At 44.8% G+C, this 15,968-nt stretch overlaps 1 protein-coding gene across 2 annotated transcripts in view; it reads left to right on the plus strand.

The window, feature by feature from the left end:
* The window catches only part of DMD (dystrophin), a 4,652,165-nt gene that overhangs the window by 764,400 nt on the left and 3,871,797 nt on the right, over positions 1-15,968 (plus strand). The gene's annotated exons all lie outside the window — the stretch shown is intronic.

Below are 15,968 nucleotides of genomic sequence, written 5' to 3' on the forward strand. Positions count from 1 at the left end.
CGCTCTTTTAAAATTGCATGTCCAACACACTGACATCCAGTTATGTGTGACAACTTAAAAGGACTTTCAATGTAAAAAATGGAAGACTGGCTCATCAGTAATTAAACTCTTTAAAACAGTTGGCAATAAAAAACGGTATTAACGAAAGGTAGCAGATTTCACGAGCTGCTGTGCCTTATCTGGTTTAAATATTTCCTATGAATATTTGGACCAGAAATAAAGGTACTTCGTTGTTCGAAATTGGGGTTTCGGTTGCAGAAGGTTGCACCTTGTCTAAGCAGGGATAACAATTCTAGTCAGGGTAAGTTAGATACACATCATAAATTAAGCTGTGCAGACTCTCTGGTAGCTTGGCACAGAGCAGCCCGGCTTACTTTAAGAGGCAACAGTACAGTATTTGTGCAGTACTTCAAACAGTAAAAGAAAAAACTCTGCACAAAAACATAACACACCTGGTAAGAATAGCAGAGCTTAATTTAATGAACAAAACAAGACCAAAATAGCAAAAATATAAAAAGCAGAGTCGTAGTTATGACTTGTTAAAAACATCTTGAAATATAGTGCTTAAAAGTATAATGCGCAAACTGGGGCTAACTGGTTGAGCTAGACCCGCTCAAATCCAAACGTTCAGGCCAACCATCATGCAGCTTGGCTCAGATACAGGGACCAGCCTTGGTCCACTGAAACAGTTCCTTAGTTGACTGTTGCGTTGAAGTTCAGGACGAGATGCAAGCAACAAAGAAGGCGATGGATCTTCGTAAATTCCTCTGGATGTAGGCGATGCATCAGTACCAATCTGCGCAAGTCAGAGATGCGATGCTATCAAACTCTGTAATGTTATCTGCGCAGCATTGGTTATGCATCGGCACCAATGGAGATGCTCTGGTTCTGAGTGGTGTAACAGAATCAATGCGTGGATTTGTGCTGAAGCAGCACTTTATATTCACTTCTGAGGGCCTAAAACTGTAGTGGCACCACTTGGCAGGGCAAGACTCACAGATGGCAGAGCCCAGGGGCCCGATTCACAGAATGAACTTAAGACTCTATCCTAAACTTACTACTATTTTGGTATTCACATAATGCACTTACTACTTTTGGCATTCACAGAAGGAACTTACTACTTTTGGTATTCACAGAAGTTAGGATTTTGTCTTAAGTTTGTATTAAGACAGACTTAGGACAAAATCCTAACTTCTGTGAATACCAAAAGTAGTAAGTGCATTCTGTGAATACCAAAATAGTAGTAAGTTATAATTGAGTCTTAAGTTCAGTCTGTGAATCGGGCTCCAGGTGCTGTAGTAGGGTTGTTGGAACTTTTTGATGTCCCTGAAACTTCAGAACAGGAGACAAGCAGACAAGCCCCTGGAATCCCTATGGATTCGAGTGGTGTAGGTTCAGCCCCTCTCACCCAGGCAAGAAGGGCAGCAGGCAGGTCAGCCCAGCAGAAAAGCAGTTCTTCCAGAAAAGCCGTCCCTCAGAGTGGCAGTCCTTCAGCAGCACCACAGTCCTTCTTCCTGGCAGAGTATCCATAGGTTCAGAAGTGTGCTGAGGTTGCAGGGTCAGAAATCCAGTTCTTATACCCATTGTGCCTTTGAAGTGGGGGGAGACTTCAAAGAGGGGCTTTGAAGTACATAGGTCTTCCCTTTTCTGCCTTGGCTCCAGACTCAATACAGGGGGTTAAGTAGTCCTTTCTGTGGTCACAGAACACAGCCTATTCAGGTCCAAGTGTGAGGCTGCATCCAGCTCCCCTCCCATGCTGCCCAGGATGGCTCATCAGGATTTAGATGGCTCATCAGTCACACCTAGCTCCTTTTGTGTGTGGATATCTGGAAGGAATGCACAAGTCTCCCACTCCAGACATGTTTTGGAAAAAGGCAGCAGGCACACAGGGCTTAAGAGCAGAAAAAAGTCCATAGATGTTAACATGACAACTCTACTCCCTTCCAGTTGGGAATTACACTTATTAGATGTTACAAGGAATCCCCAATATTAACCTAAGGGAGGGGTAGGCCTACCAGTAGTAAAAAACGGTTTTGGGAGTTCTTCACTACCAGGACATGTAAAGCTTAAAAGTAAATGCCCTGCCTTTTACTTACACAGCACCCTTCCCTATGGGCTAGCTAGGACCTACTTTAGGGGTGACGTATATGAAATAAAAGTAGAGTTTAAGGCTTGACAAGAGGTTTTAAATGCCAAGTCGACATGGCAGTGCAAACTGCACATATGGGCTCTGCAGTGGCAGGCCTGAGACATGTTTAATGGGCTACTTCAGTGGTTGGCACAAACAGTGCTGCAGGCCTACTAGTAGCATTTCATGTACAGGCCCTGGGCACATGTAGTGCACTTTACTATGGAGTTATAAGTAAACAAAATGCCAATTGTGCATAATCCTATCAAACCAAGTTTAGGGGAGAGAGCACACAAACCTTATCACTGGTCAGCAGTGCTAAAGTCCACTGAGTCCTAAAGAAGACAAAAACAAATTCAGCTAAAAGGGGAAGAGGGAGACAAAAGGTTTTAGGGTGACCCTGCCGGAAGGACCGTTTCCAAAACATGTCCTGTGGGTCAGGATGCCTGTACCCTTAAACACTGTAGAATACATAGTTTTGGAAATAATATTAAACAGGTGTGAAATGCTCACATTGTTAACGTCTCTACGCAGAAATCAGACATTGCAGGATGACCAGTATGCATGTGCAATGTGCATTCTGCAAGCAACATTTAGTAGCATTTGATCAGTTGGCATAATCTGCAAATTATGCAGCAGAGAGTGCCACATGAGGCACATGTTGTAAATAATAGCTATCGAGAAACCGTCATTACCACAAAACCTCTTAGGTCCTAACCATACCAGAGGAAGTATTCTACAGTGTTTAAGGGTACAGGCATACTGACCCACAGGGCACGTGTTGGTATGGCCTCAGCTTTTTCAGGGTCTAGACCACAGCAAAAGCTTCCCTCTCTATAGCTGACCAAAGTTTCTCTCTGGGGTCAACCTTCTGCTTATAAAGGCTACTGGTTGATACTGACCCTCTGCATTAAGTTGAGACAACACAGCCCCTACCCCAAACTTAGAGGCATCTGTTTGGACAGTAAATTGCTTGAAGTAGTCAGGACTCTGCAGAATGGGAGCAGTGCACATGGCCTGCTTGAGATCATCAAATGCCTTTTGACAGCTAACTATTCACTGAACTTTCTTTGGCATTCTCTTGGAGGTGAGATCATTCAAGGGAGTCACTATAGACCCATATCCCTTCACAAATCTTCTGTTTTACCCAGTCAGGCCCAAGAAAGCCCTGACCTGGTAGTTGGACCAACCCAGTCCATTATGGTCTGGATTTTTCTCTGTAGTGGTTCAACCTGGACTCCACCCACAAGGTGGCCCAGGCACAAAACCTTGTTCTGCCCTATCTGGCACTTTGTAGCCTTGATAGTGAGGCCTGCTTTCTGCAGAGTCTACACAACATTCTTCAGGTGGAGCAGGTGAGCCTCCCAGGTGGAGCTAAAGACAACTATACCATCAAGATATGCTGCACTATAGGCTTCCAGACCTGTAAGGACTTTGTTCACCAGCCTTTTGAATGTGGCAGGTGCATTCTTAGAACCAAAGGGCATCACACTAAATTGATAATGCCCACTAGGGGTTGAAAGTGCTGTTTATGGTTTGGCATCCTCAGCTTGTCTCATTTGCCAATAACCAGCAGTGTGGTCAAATGTGCTCAAGAACGTGGCTGAGGCCAAATTACCAATAAGCTCATCTGCCCTAGGAATTGGATGAGCATCCGTTGTAGTGACTGCATTGAGCCCCCTAGAGTCTAATAAGCAACCCCTCATCTCTCTTTTATCACCCTGATGATTTAATCACTCCTAATTCCAGCATCTTTTTGACCTGTGTCCTGATGCAATCTCTGACATTGTCAGGCTGCCTGTAAATCTTATTTTTAACAGGTAGACTATCACCTGTGTCCAGTTCATGGGTACACCAGGTGGTTTGACCAGGAGTCAGAGAGAACATGTTTGATTGAGGAACCTATTGCAATCAATCTGCTTTTGGTCAGTGAGGCTGTCTGACAAAGCTACACATCAACTGACCCATCATCAGGGTCCTGAGAGAGGAGATCAGGGAGAGGGTCACTCTCTTCTTCCTATCCCTCATCAGTTGCCATGAGCAAGTTCATGTCAGCCATGTCCACAAAAGGTTTGAGCCTGTTCACAGGTAGCACCCTGTGGGGGCTCCTAGGAGTGCCAAGGTCCACCAAGTAGGTGACCTCCTCTTTCTGCTCAATTATAGTATGGGGTCAACTCCATCTGTCTTGGAGAGCTGCTGGGGCCACAGGCTCTAGCACCCATAACTTCTGCCCTTGCTGATAAACAGTCAGAACAGCCTTTTGGTCATGCTAAGCTCTCTGTAATTCTTGACTTGCCTCAAGGTTTGTGCTGTCCTTCTTCATGTACTCAGCTATCCTGGAGCGGAGGCCAAGTACATAGTCCGCAATGTCTTGTTTAGGTGGTTTGAGAGGTAACTCCCTTTCCTCCTTCACTAAACACAGGGGACCCCTAACTGGATGCCCAAACAGAAGTTCAGAAGGACTGTAGCTAGCCAACCCCCTTCTGTGGGACCTCTCTGTGGGCAATGTGAAGGCAGGACAACAGAACATCCCATTTACACCTATGCTTGTCTAGGAGGCCCATGATCATGCCCTTGAGGGTTTTGTGGAACCTTTCAACTAACCCATTGCATTGTGTGTGGATAGGGTGTGGTGAATTTGTAGTTCACTCCACACTCCTTCCACATTGCAGTAATATAACTTGACATGAAGTGTGTACCTCTATATTTAAGACCCCCCTTAGATAAACCCTCACTGGGAAAGATTCCCAGGAAGGCCCTGGCCACCTCAGGGGCTTTTGTGGTTCTAATTTGTATTGCTTTGGGATACCTAGTGGCATGGTCCACCAGCACTAGTATGTAACTGTGTCCAGAGGCTGTTGGAGGGTTCATGGAACCAATGATATCAATCGTAACTTTTCAAAGGGAACCCCAACCACTGGTAGTGGTATGAGGGGAATGCTTTTGTGGTACCACCTGACTTACCACTGACTTGGCAGGTGGTACAGGAGTGACACAACTCCTTTGTGTCAGACATTTGAGGCCAGTGAAAGTGAGGGAAAAGCCTGTCCCAAGTCTTGCTTTGGCCTAGGTGTCCCTTTAAGGGAATGTCATGTGCCAAGGTAAGTAGGAAGACTCTAAACTTCAGAGGTATGACCAACCTCCTGGCGGTACCAGGCTTGGGGTCTCTACCCTCTAAGTAAAGGAGTCTCTCATCCCAGTAGATCCTGTGGGATCCACTAACTTTTCCAGCAGCCTTAGCAGCATCTTGCTGTCTGAGGGATTCAAGAGAGGGACAGGTTTGCTGCTCCAAACTCAAGTCTGCCCTGGAAGGTCCCCCTGTCCCCAAGAACTCAACCTGATAAGGTTCCAGTTCATCTGAGACAGTTCTTTCACAGGGACTAAGATCATCTCCCTCAAGAGGCTGATCCTCACTCCGAGTCTGGGGGGAAGACACCGACTTACCCTTCCTGCTCCTTCTCTTGGAAGGTCCCTGGTCCATTATTCCAGGATCCAGGGCCTGTTCAGTGTTTGTCAGTTTGGCCTGTGACCTGGTCACAGAAATCACATCTGCAAAGATGCTCAGCATTGCTGCATGATTCCTAAGTTCCACTTCAGCCCGGGCTGAAGTCTCCAAATCATTGCCAAACCTTCTACTGGTAGGTCTGAATAAACCAACACTTTCTTATGGCCAGTTACCCCTCCCCAGCTACAATTAACAACTGCCAAGGAATGGTCAGTCCTGACATTGTTTGCATTAGTCATTTGGTATATTTTAACAAGTATGATTTGGTCAGGGGCCATATGATGCTCTGTTACCATAGTGATAATTGTACCTGTGTCCCTGTATGCCATTGCCCCTTACCATTTATCAAGGACTGATGTATGTATTTGCCCAGATTACTGAGACTGACAAATAGGGTGGCAATATCCATGCCACTATCACAGACCAGCACAGCCTGAGCTGGAGTTCTGACTAGGCCAGAACTCATCGCAGAGCCCAAGGTCAACCCTACTAATCCCTTGTTCCCTGAACCACCTCTTGTACAAGTGCTAGGAGGCGCAGTTGCCTTAGGGGCAGTGGTGTAGGAGGATTTCCCTTGGCTTTTGGACAATCAGAATCTTTTGTCCAATGGGTCTTTACCTTACAAAAGTAACACCAAGGTTTCTTTTTGCCTTTTCCCTTGTTGGATTGTGACTCCCTTACCAGATGCAGACTCGCAAATGTGAAGTACAACAGTGTCCTCTTTGTAAATGGCATTTCTTTTTAAACAACAATGTTAAAACCAACTTCTCCAGTAAGGAGTATTTACCATCAGCATTCCAAACATATGAAACATGAAAAAGCTGCAGCTTAAAAGTGTATTAAGGAATTCCAAATACTGGCATGTGAGAGGGGTAGGTCTCATAGCAGCAAAAATAGAAATAGGCTGTTTGTCACTTCTAGGACATCCAAAACATACAAGGACATGTCCTGCCTTTTACTTACACGGCACCCAGCCATTAGGGTCGCTTAGGGCCTACTGAGTGCAGTGGTAGGCTTGAGACAGATTTGACATGCTTCTTCTGTGGGTTTCACAATCAGTGCTGCTGGACTCTAGTAGCATTTGAAGTACAGGCCCTAGGCATATGATATACCACTTTGTAAAGGAGACTTACCTGTACACAAAATATGCCAATCAGGTATACACCAATGTTATCGTGTTTAAGGGAGACGTACATGCACTTTAGTACTTGTTAGCAGTGGTAAAGTTCTCAGAGTCCTAAGGCCAACAAAATGAATCAGCAAAAATGAGAGGCAAAAGGCAAAATCTTGTGGAAAGACCAACCTAAGGATGACAGGTTTAACAACATTGCTATATTTAAGTCGGGGAGACATTTAATTGGGATGTGTATTTACATAAAAATCAATAAATATGTTGAATTGTTGAAACAATTACAGTTCAAAAAGAGACATTTTAAGTTTTACTCCACAGAAAGCCTGCTATGTCCAGACCCACTTATACAATAACCTGTTGGGAGGGGCTGGACAGAGAAACAACTCGGTATTGTATCATACCTCCAGCATCACAGAAGGAACAGACACTCTTCCCTCCAGTAGCGCCCTCTCTGCTAAGCCCTCCCCGTCCCCTAAACTGCCTCTTCACACATCTTACTGGCAACCCTTGCTCTCTGCCAGTCACCACCCACTGAAAGCAGATGCTAAATTTAAATTCTAGCAGAAAAGTGCCAGGTTTCATACCATAAGCAGAAATTACATGAGGAAATACCCAAGTAATTCTGGGTCTACATGTTATTCTTCATTCCAGGAGGAATAACTTGTAATGCCCATCATTTGTCTCTAGTGTACCAACCATAATTTGAGTTTCCGGCTCCACAGTATCTATCTCACAACCAAGTAAAAAGCTACTCATTATGAGGCTCTAAGTATACACTTTTCTATTGAGAAATTAAAGCCTTTATAATGCCTTTCACACTTCATTGGGGAACATTTTTACAGTCCGCTAATTAAAATTTAAAAAAATCTTGGAAGCCTAAATTATTTTAGTCAAAGTACAGAGCAAAGCTTGTCGCTTCAATGCTGAGCTGGCGGTAGCCCTTGTCAATGAAATGATACTTGAGAATCACATAACGAGGATGATCAGTAACACTTGTAAGTTCCTGTTTTTTAAGCATCCTGCATTTAAAGACTCTTGAAATACATTTCCCTTTTGTTTCCTGTCAGGTTAGCACCATTCAGGAAAGAAGGACCCCCCGTGTACAATATTCTAGCAATCACAATCTCTTGTAAATAGCATCTCAATACACAACATGAATGGTAATAGTGTTCTGCACTGAATGCATGAAACATAATGCATCTAAAAAGTGACTCCACAAATGTCACCTCTACAAATAGCAGGGAAAATGAAGAAACAACTGATCCAACCGTCAGCTGAAACAATGTCAGAGCCAGAAACGAAGAGAGGGGCCCAGCAATCTGCGGTCTACGATGGGGATGGACGGGCCAGCCTTTGGCCTTGGCTTTGCCCAGGGCGTGTCCAGTACTGCTGGATTTCTGCATGTGCTTTTCAGCACGTTAGTAGTAAGCCCTGCCCTTTCCTGGCATACCTCTGCAGGCTTGCCTCCTGGTGCGGGTTCACTTTGGGGGCGAAGTCCTCCGTGGTGCTTTTGGGTAGTGGGGGCCAGCAAGCCCAGAGTTTCTCCTCATTGCGTCACGCGCTGCGGTATTGCTGCCTGCACTTTTCAGTGCATCAGTATTTAGCCCCACCCCCTCCTGGTGTACCTTTGCATGTTCGCCTCCTGGCGTGGGTTCACTTGCGTGGTGAAGTCCTCTGTGGTGCTCTTGGGCAGTGGGGGCCAGCAGGCCCAGAGTTCCTTCAAACTGCGCCTGTGCTGCAGGATTACTGCCTGCAGTTTTCATCGTGTTGGTAATCAAATGCTAATCCCTAACTATATATGGCCTAAAACCTATGGTTTTTTCAGTGAATATATATATATATACATACATACATACATACATACATGCACATATACATACATGCATACATATATATATATATATATATATATATATATATATATATATATATACATATATATATATATATATATATATATATATATATATATATATATATATATATATATATATATATATATATATATATATATATATATATATATTTTGGCCGGTTGCCAGTAGGTAGTTCTAGTATGGACCTTGTTTCTATTCAAAAAGCGTTTGTTCTTTTGCCAATATCTTTTGCGCCGTTTGACAAATCTTGGCGTAATTTTAAAAACTAATGGTTCATACAGCTTAACTCCTGTCTTGAAAGTTTTGCGGTGATTCATCAAGCGGGGTCCGAGGAAAAAGGGGGGTCCCAAAACGCGTTTTCTCTATGTTCATTTCCATGGGAAACTTTAGACAAAGCTACAGCCCAAACTGCAGAACGGAATTACACCAGATTTGACAAAAAAGGTAGGTCTTGGTTCAGAAAGCGACCTTTTTTGTAAATGGTGTAAATCCGTTCAGAAGTTCCTGAGAAATAAAAAAAGAAAAATATCGATATCTGGTGGCAGACGAGGATTTGCGAACCCTCCCGAGCACAAACTTCATTTTGATTGGCTGTCAACACTCCAAACCAAGAAGTGTTGGCAGCCATCTTGTGACTCGGTAAAACGGAGTCACAAGAAAACAGGGAAAAAAAGATAAAAAACAACAAAAGGGGGCAGGGTAGACACACTCTAACCCCCTAGGCCTGTAGGCCCTCCTCCCCAAATTAAAAAAATCAGAGGCCAGGCCCCGGGGAATGGGGTCCCCGGTGCCAGAAGTGGCCCAGAGAAGGGGGGCCACGCAGCCCTCCTCCCATAATTAAAAAAAGAGGCCAGGCCCCGGGGGATGGGGTCTCCAGTGCCAAAAGTGGCCCAAGGAAGGGGGACCACGCTGCCCCCCCTTCGGTTAAATAAATAATAAAAGAGGCCTAACCTTGGGGGATGGGGTCCCTGGGGCCGAAATCAGCTTTGGGAGCTTTCCTGTTTTTTCTTTTATTACATAAAAGGGTGAGGCCCTTGGGATGGAGTCCCCAGGGCCCAAAAATTACTAATAGAAGGGGGCCACACAGACCTCTTCTAAAAAAATTAAAATAAAAGAGAAGCGGGCATCTCGCTGGAGGCCCCATTCGCTCCCTGCACCACTCTACAAACGTGCCTCCTGGTACGTTCTGGGTTGGGGAATTAAGTCCCCTAAAATGTTAAGGGTCCTTTGGGGCCAACAAGCCTACCAGATACCTCCAGTAAGCCCTACAAGGCTGAATTGCTAAGAGTGGTCTGAGGCCATGCCCCCTTTTTACACCTCTCTGCAAACGCGACTACTAGTTAAAGAAGCATTTGCAATGTAATAGGTTTACATTTGCGATAGTTAAAGCTATAGGTCTTGTAAATGTAAAAGTGTCTTACTAATGTTTCTTGGAGTAGAGTGAATGTGGGCTGTGTGTAGTGTAATTATGTGGCATGATGGGCAGTGAAATTATGTGGATACACTTTGAATTTGATGTGGATAGAAGGTTTGTGGTATTTAGTGCATAGGAATTATTTAGAGTGGGATTATGTGTTATGGAGAGTAATTATGTGATATGGTAGTCTTTGTTATGGAATAGTAAGCTCAGGTTTAGTTTTCATCATTTCCGTAGAAGCTAAACTATAAACTTAATGAGACAAAAAAAGAAGGAACCACTGAGTAGCACTTCTGGCCCTAGTCAGAGGTATGAGCAGGGCCATTGGAATTATGAGACTGTTTTGCTGCACTGACTTTCGCACAATTATACATTTTCCGCATTTGCCACATAATCCATCATCTGCTGCAAAATCTGCAGATGTAAGCCAAAAAAACCTTGTTTCTAGCTCAGACTGCTCAAATGCTATCAAAAATGTGGCAACAAATGTTACAGCATGGTGGAAGGACCTTTGCAAACCTAGAATGGTCACCTGTTACTTATTGCTAAATGTGGGTATTAAATTGGTGCTAATGTTGTGCAAACCACTCTTGCTTCTTTCTGTGCCTCTCTTGCCTCTCTCTGCATTTCTTTTGCTTCTTTCTGCACCTTTCTTTTGTTCTGCAATTCTTTTACCTTTCTGCTCATGTCTTCCACTTTCTGCACCTCTCTTGCCGTTTTTTGCATCTCTGTTGCCTCTTCGAGCACCTTATTTGCTTCTTCCTGTACCCCTCTTGCCTCTTTCTGCACCCTTCTTCCCTCTTTCTGCACCTCTCTTGCCTCTTTCTGCAACCAGGTTCCCTCTGTCTGCACCTCTCCTGCCTGTTTCTGCATTTCACTTGCCTCTTTCTACACTTCTCGTGCCTCTTTCTGCATCTCTGTTGCTTCTTTCTGTACTTCTCTTACATCTTTCTGCGCCCCTCTTGCCTCTTTCTGCACATCTGTTGCTTCTTTCTGTACTTCTCTTGCTTCATTATGTACCTTTGTTGCTTCTTTCTGTACCCCTCTTGCCTCTTTCTGCTCCTCTCGTGCCTCAGTCTGCCTACCTGTTCCTTCTTCCTGCACCCCTTTTGCCTGTTTCTGTAACTCTCTTGCAGTAGCAGCCCGTTTTGGGAGTGCTGCCGGGCGCAGACGTGGGGTGGAGGGAGGGGCAGGGTGGGCGGTAGTAAACTGCGGAATACTGCCGCACAGAGGTGAGAACAGAAACATATACATAAAATGAATTTCGTTGAGTGTGCTGCATCACCAATTGTGATACAGCACGCACAACAAAATTCCTAGTTCTTATGACATAATGGTAGCGCATTCATTGGTTTTCTTGTAGTCATTCATGACCATGGTAAGTAGCCTTTAAATATTCAACAGCAGTTGTGCTGGTTATGAAAAAGTTGGCTATGATTTGTAATCCGAAATTCATGAAGAGTAGTTTTATTAAAAAATCAGGATTGGCATTACCTACCTAAAAGGCTGAATAAAGTATATTTCAATAATAGAAAGGATGAGTTGGTAAAATCTGAAACCATGAAGGTTTCTGTTTCTATTGACAAGTCAACCGGAAGTCGTCTGAGCCTAAGCCACAAATCCTCAGTAACAGGGATACAATGCAATGAAAGCACATCTTACTCAATTCACAAAGGAAACTTGACAGTGAGAAGCTAGGAAGGTCATTGTGATGGTTTGTACTAGAGTCCTGTTCCATTGCGGAGCTAAGCGTAGAGGTAGAATTCTGTATTCGTTGTCTCCCAGCACCCAAATGTATGGTCACATAGAGGTCTACTGACCTGAAGAGGCCCTCGCCATTCATCCTCTGGGGTCACTGGAGCACATGTTTGCCTGAAATATCCTCTCTTGAGAAATGCATTTTTTCCTTTTCAATCTCAGATCAAGAGATGCAAAATACAAAGTTATTTCTCTAGTTCCTCGCCAACAACTTTGTAAACCAAACAAAGGTGGCGGAAAATCACAGGCATGCTCAGCTTTCAGCACAATCATGGATGAGGTAGGAATGTCCTGACAGGTATCTGTTTATCCAAGTCAGTTAGTTTCTTTAATGATGTTTCAGCGTGGCCTTTGTGTGAAATAACTCAAACAAAAGCTATATTGCCACAAGGCTCGGATGGACAAAAAAACTAAACAAGCATTTACAATGCAATGGTCTCGGCATTATTAAAGGTAGAGCTATTGGCATTGCTCATGACATTTTTTTTCTCATTTTTAAAAAAAAAACATAAATAAATGGTATTGTCATTTACAATGGCAATAGGTGAGCATTAGAGAGTAGTAGAGAGTATTTGCAGACACAGACACACACAGACAGAGCCGCGCGCACACACACAGACAGAGCCACGCACACAGACAGACAGAGCCACGCACACAGACAGTCAGAGCCACGCACACAGTCAGAGCCACGCACACAGACAAAGCCACGCACACAGACTGTTTAAAGGATGGTGATGCACTCAGAGACATAGTCCATATTTGGGTTAGGCAGAGAACCGTATTTAAGTGCCCCCCCACCCCGTGTCACATTCCAAGGATTGCCTGGTACTTATGGAAGCATGTGATTTAATCTTGACATGGACTGTGTATATGCATGATTCTACTGCGCTTCGAGATGCCCTGAGGTACTTTGCAATCTAATAGCGGGCCACGCCTGTATTTGTTGTATGGCTGCCCATCCGAGCTAGCGGCCACACGCATGAGTTTAAATCCCTACAAACGACCTGAAAGCAGTCATAATACCGCAGTGTGAAACAAATAAGCAGCAGACATCGCGCTAATTCATTACATTACCTAACGTTAAAACGTACCATTCTACAAGCAATACGGCATGGTGTCCCTCTTTAACATCAGCAGGCGTGTGCTTTTTATGAGGGCGAAATGCAGCATGAAAAAAGGCTGTATGGGCCACTTGCAATAAGGGTGAACTGCTCGGCTTTCTTCATAGTAAGAACACACACACAACCCATCCATGCCAAATCTCGACAGTAACCAGGTTAAACTCTACAGTCACAGCTGTTCCCACACTCTCAAACATTCTGTGATTCTGAAAGTCGGCGCTCAGCGTGCACCACTATGATATACGATCTTGAACAGTTATAAATGTATCACCGTAACATGATTAAACTCAAAGGTTTACACACTCAAAAATTCAGACCATATCCATGTTTACCAGCGCTAGCATTCTGTGTTTTTAAAGAGGACCTGGTCAATACTGCTGGGGATTCAACCAGAAAAACTGTCACCCATGCTCTGGTCACGAGCCGACTGGACTACGGAAACACCCTCTACGCAGGTACTACCGCTAAACTCCAGAAGAAACTTCAACGGATCCAAAACGCCTCAGCCAGGATCATATTAGACATCCCGCGTAACGAACACATCTCTGGTCACCTGAAAGACCTCCACTGGCTTCCCGTCAATAAGAGGATCACTTTCCGACTGCTAACCCACGCACACAAATCACTCTACGACATCGGACCAGAATGCCTCAACTCACGACTGTCCTTCTACACCCCCTCCCGCCAACTACGTTCTTCCAGCCAAGCCCTCGCCACTGTACCTCGCATCAACAAGTCCACCATGGGAGGCAGATCCTTCTCATACCTGGCAGCTAAAACATGGAACTCACTCCCCACTTACCTTCGCCTTACCCAGAACCACCTAGCATTCAGAAAGCAACTTAAAACATGGATATTTGACAAGTAATCCTCCTCCCCTCCCTAAGCGCCTTGAGACCCTCTGGGTATGTAGTGCGCTATATAAATTATTTGACTTTGACTTTGACTTTGACTTTGTCTGCTAGGAACATGCCATATCAAAGGCTGACGACAGTGCCTCTGAGCTATTGCTTCTGCTAAGGAAATCAGTTGGCATATGAACACATTCTTTCAACTGCAATTCCAAGAGTCGGCGCGCACCAATATTCACTTAGGAAAATCACGGGTCCTGCAGCGCTCTAGCCCCGGTTTTTCATGTGCAAATCACTTTTTTCAGGTGTGGTGGCTACAATCGAACTAATGGACTGAAATAACAGTTCATTAACAGTGTGGAAAGCGCTGAAAAACAAAGGTCCAGGAATGGTGTTCTGCTTTTTTGGATACATTCGGAAACGTTACATAAAAAAACTCTGATATTTAATAATAAAAATCAGCGAAATAAATGCAAGTTACCTGCTTGCAGGTCAGTCTCTGCTTCTTGCTTGGAGAACAAAGGCCCGCAACCAATCACAAAGCCTGTGGGCAGGAAGCGGAGAGCAGACACACCTGCAATCAGAGTGGTGTGAATGGCGCCCCCAGGTGAAGGGAGGGAAGCATTTTGTAAAGCGCCTAGAGAATTATCTGTTTGGCGGTAGATTGGAAGTACTGTCGTAAACTTAGTGCTAGCCAGGAGTACATTTTCATCTCTTGACACATCTCAAGGGAATCTTCCTTTCTTTTGCTGAAAGGTATACAAGTAATTGGGGGAAAGGAAACATCTCCCGCTCCGCAGACACAAACCACGTCATTCCTCGTTTTTTGACGGAACATGGCATCGCGTTCTCTCACTGCATACAGGTACTTAAAAAAATAAAACTGTATTTAAGGAAGGGAGGGAGACATGAAATGCCAACGCATTAATATTTCTTTTTCTGCACGAAGAGGAGGGGTGGGGGTATGGCTGCGAGACGACAAATGTAACTTTACGTGTTTGAGTTTTCAAGCACAGGTATACACGTTATATTGTATGACTCAGTTTAACTGTTGGCCCTTGCTCTTTCTCCTTTTAGTTCTAAGATTAGCCGCAATTCCAAGATCATGATTATGTCTCAATGTGTGGTTCACATTATTCTCATAACTGGAGCATTCAACTGGCTCCGTATTTTGAGGAATCGTATCTTTTATCTAGTTTTCGGACACCCGCACGGTGCATGCTGGGATTGTAGTTTGCTGGTACTATTGCAAGTCCTCCATGTTCTACCCCTGGTCTTTAATTAAACGAGTGTGCAGATTTGCAATAAAACACACAGGGCGGCCGGAGTGCAACTCAGGACTGCACAGAGAAAGCTTGCGGTGCACAAGCACTGGGGGAGGGCAGTTGGGCGCCGTGAACAAGCACCACGCCGGACAGAGCGCACACAGGCAGAGGCTAGAGGGAAGACTGGATGGAGGCGACCTGGGAGTGAGAGTGCAGGGAGGTGGGAGGTTACAGGGCAGAGGAGCGCGCAGGACGAGAAGCGCCGAGAGGGAGCCTGCCGGAGCAGGGAGCTACGGACTGGGAGGACGGGTGAGAGCGAAAGGGAGTAGGGAGGTGGGAGTCTGCAGGGGCTGAGAGGTAGGCTGCAAGGTGACTGAAGAGGCGACCTCACAGGGGACGGGTTGTTGCAGGCTAGACGGTGGGAAAAATGGCGGACTCAAGCTTGTGATATTTTTCGGATTTGGGGGAGTGGTTTTGCTGTCCTGAGTGACGGACTACGCCACGAGCTAAAGAACAGCAAAAATGACGCCCCCAAATCCGAAAAAGACGGAGCCTATTCGGAGGGACGTCTCTCTCCTCCAATGGCTGGCCTCCGTTTAGGAAGCCAGCCAATGGGAGAGAGCCAAAATTAGAGGCGGAATAAAGAGCCCCTCTAAGAAACATAAGATCTCGATAACTTCCGGTTCTGCAGAACCAGATAGTACCTCGACCTAAAAAGGGTAAATCTACCTCCTATTTCTGAAAAGCATCCTGGATTACCAACATGTTACAGCTATGCCTCAATGAGCATCCCCTGTATAAAATGTGTGATAATACTGCAACAGTACAATGCATTAATGCATTAAGGCTATTTCCTCTCACTGACTAAAAGAACGTACTTTACAGCTGTTCTTGGTCATGTCTCATCCATTAAA

Source organism: Lissotriton vulgaris, chromosome 8 (assembly GCF_964263255.1).
Source record: "Lissotriton vulgaris chromosome 8, aLisVul1.2, whole genome shotgun sequence".
NCBI lineage: Eukaryota > Metazoa > Chordata > Amphibia > Caudata > Salamandridae > Lissotriton > Lissotriton vulgaris.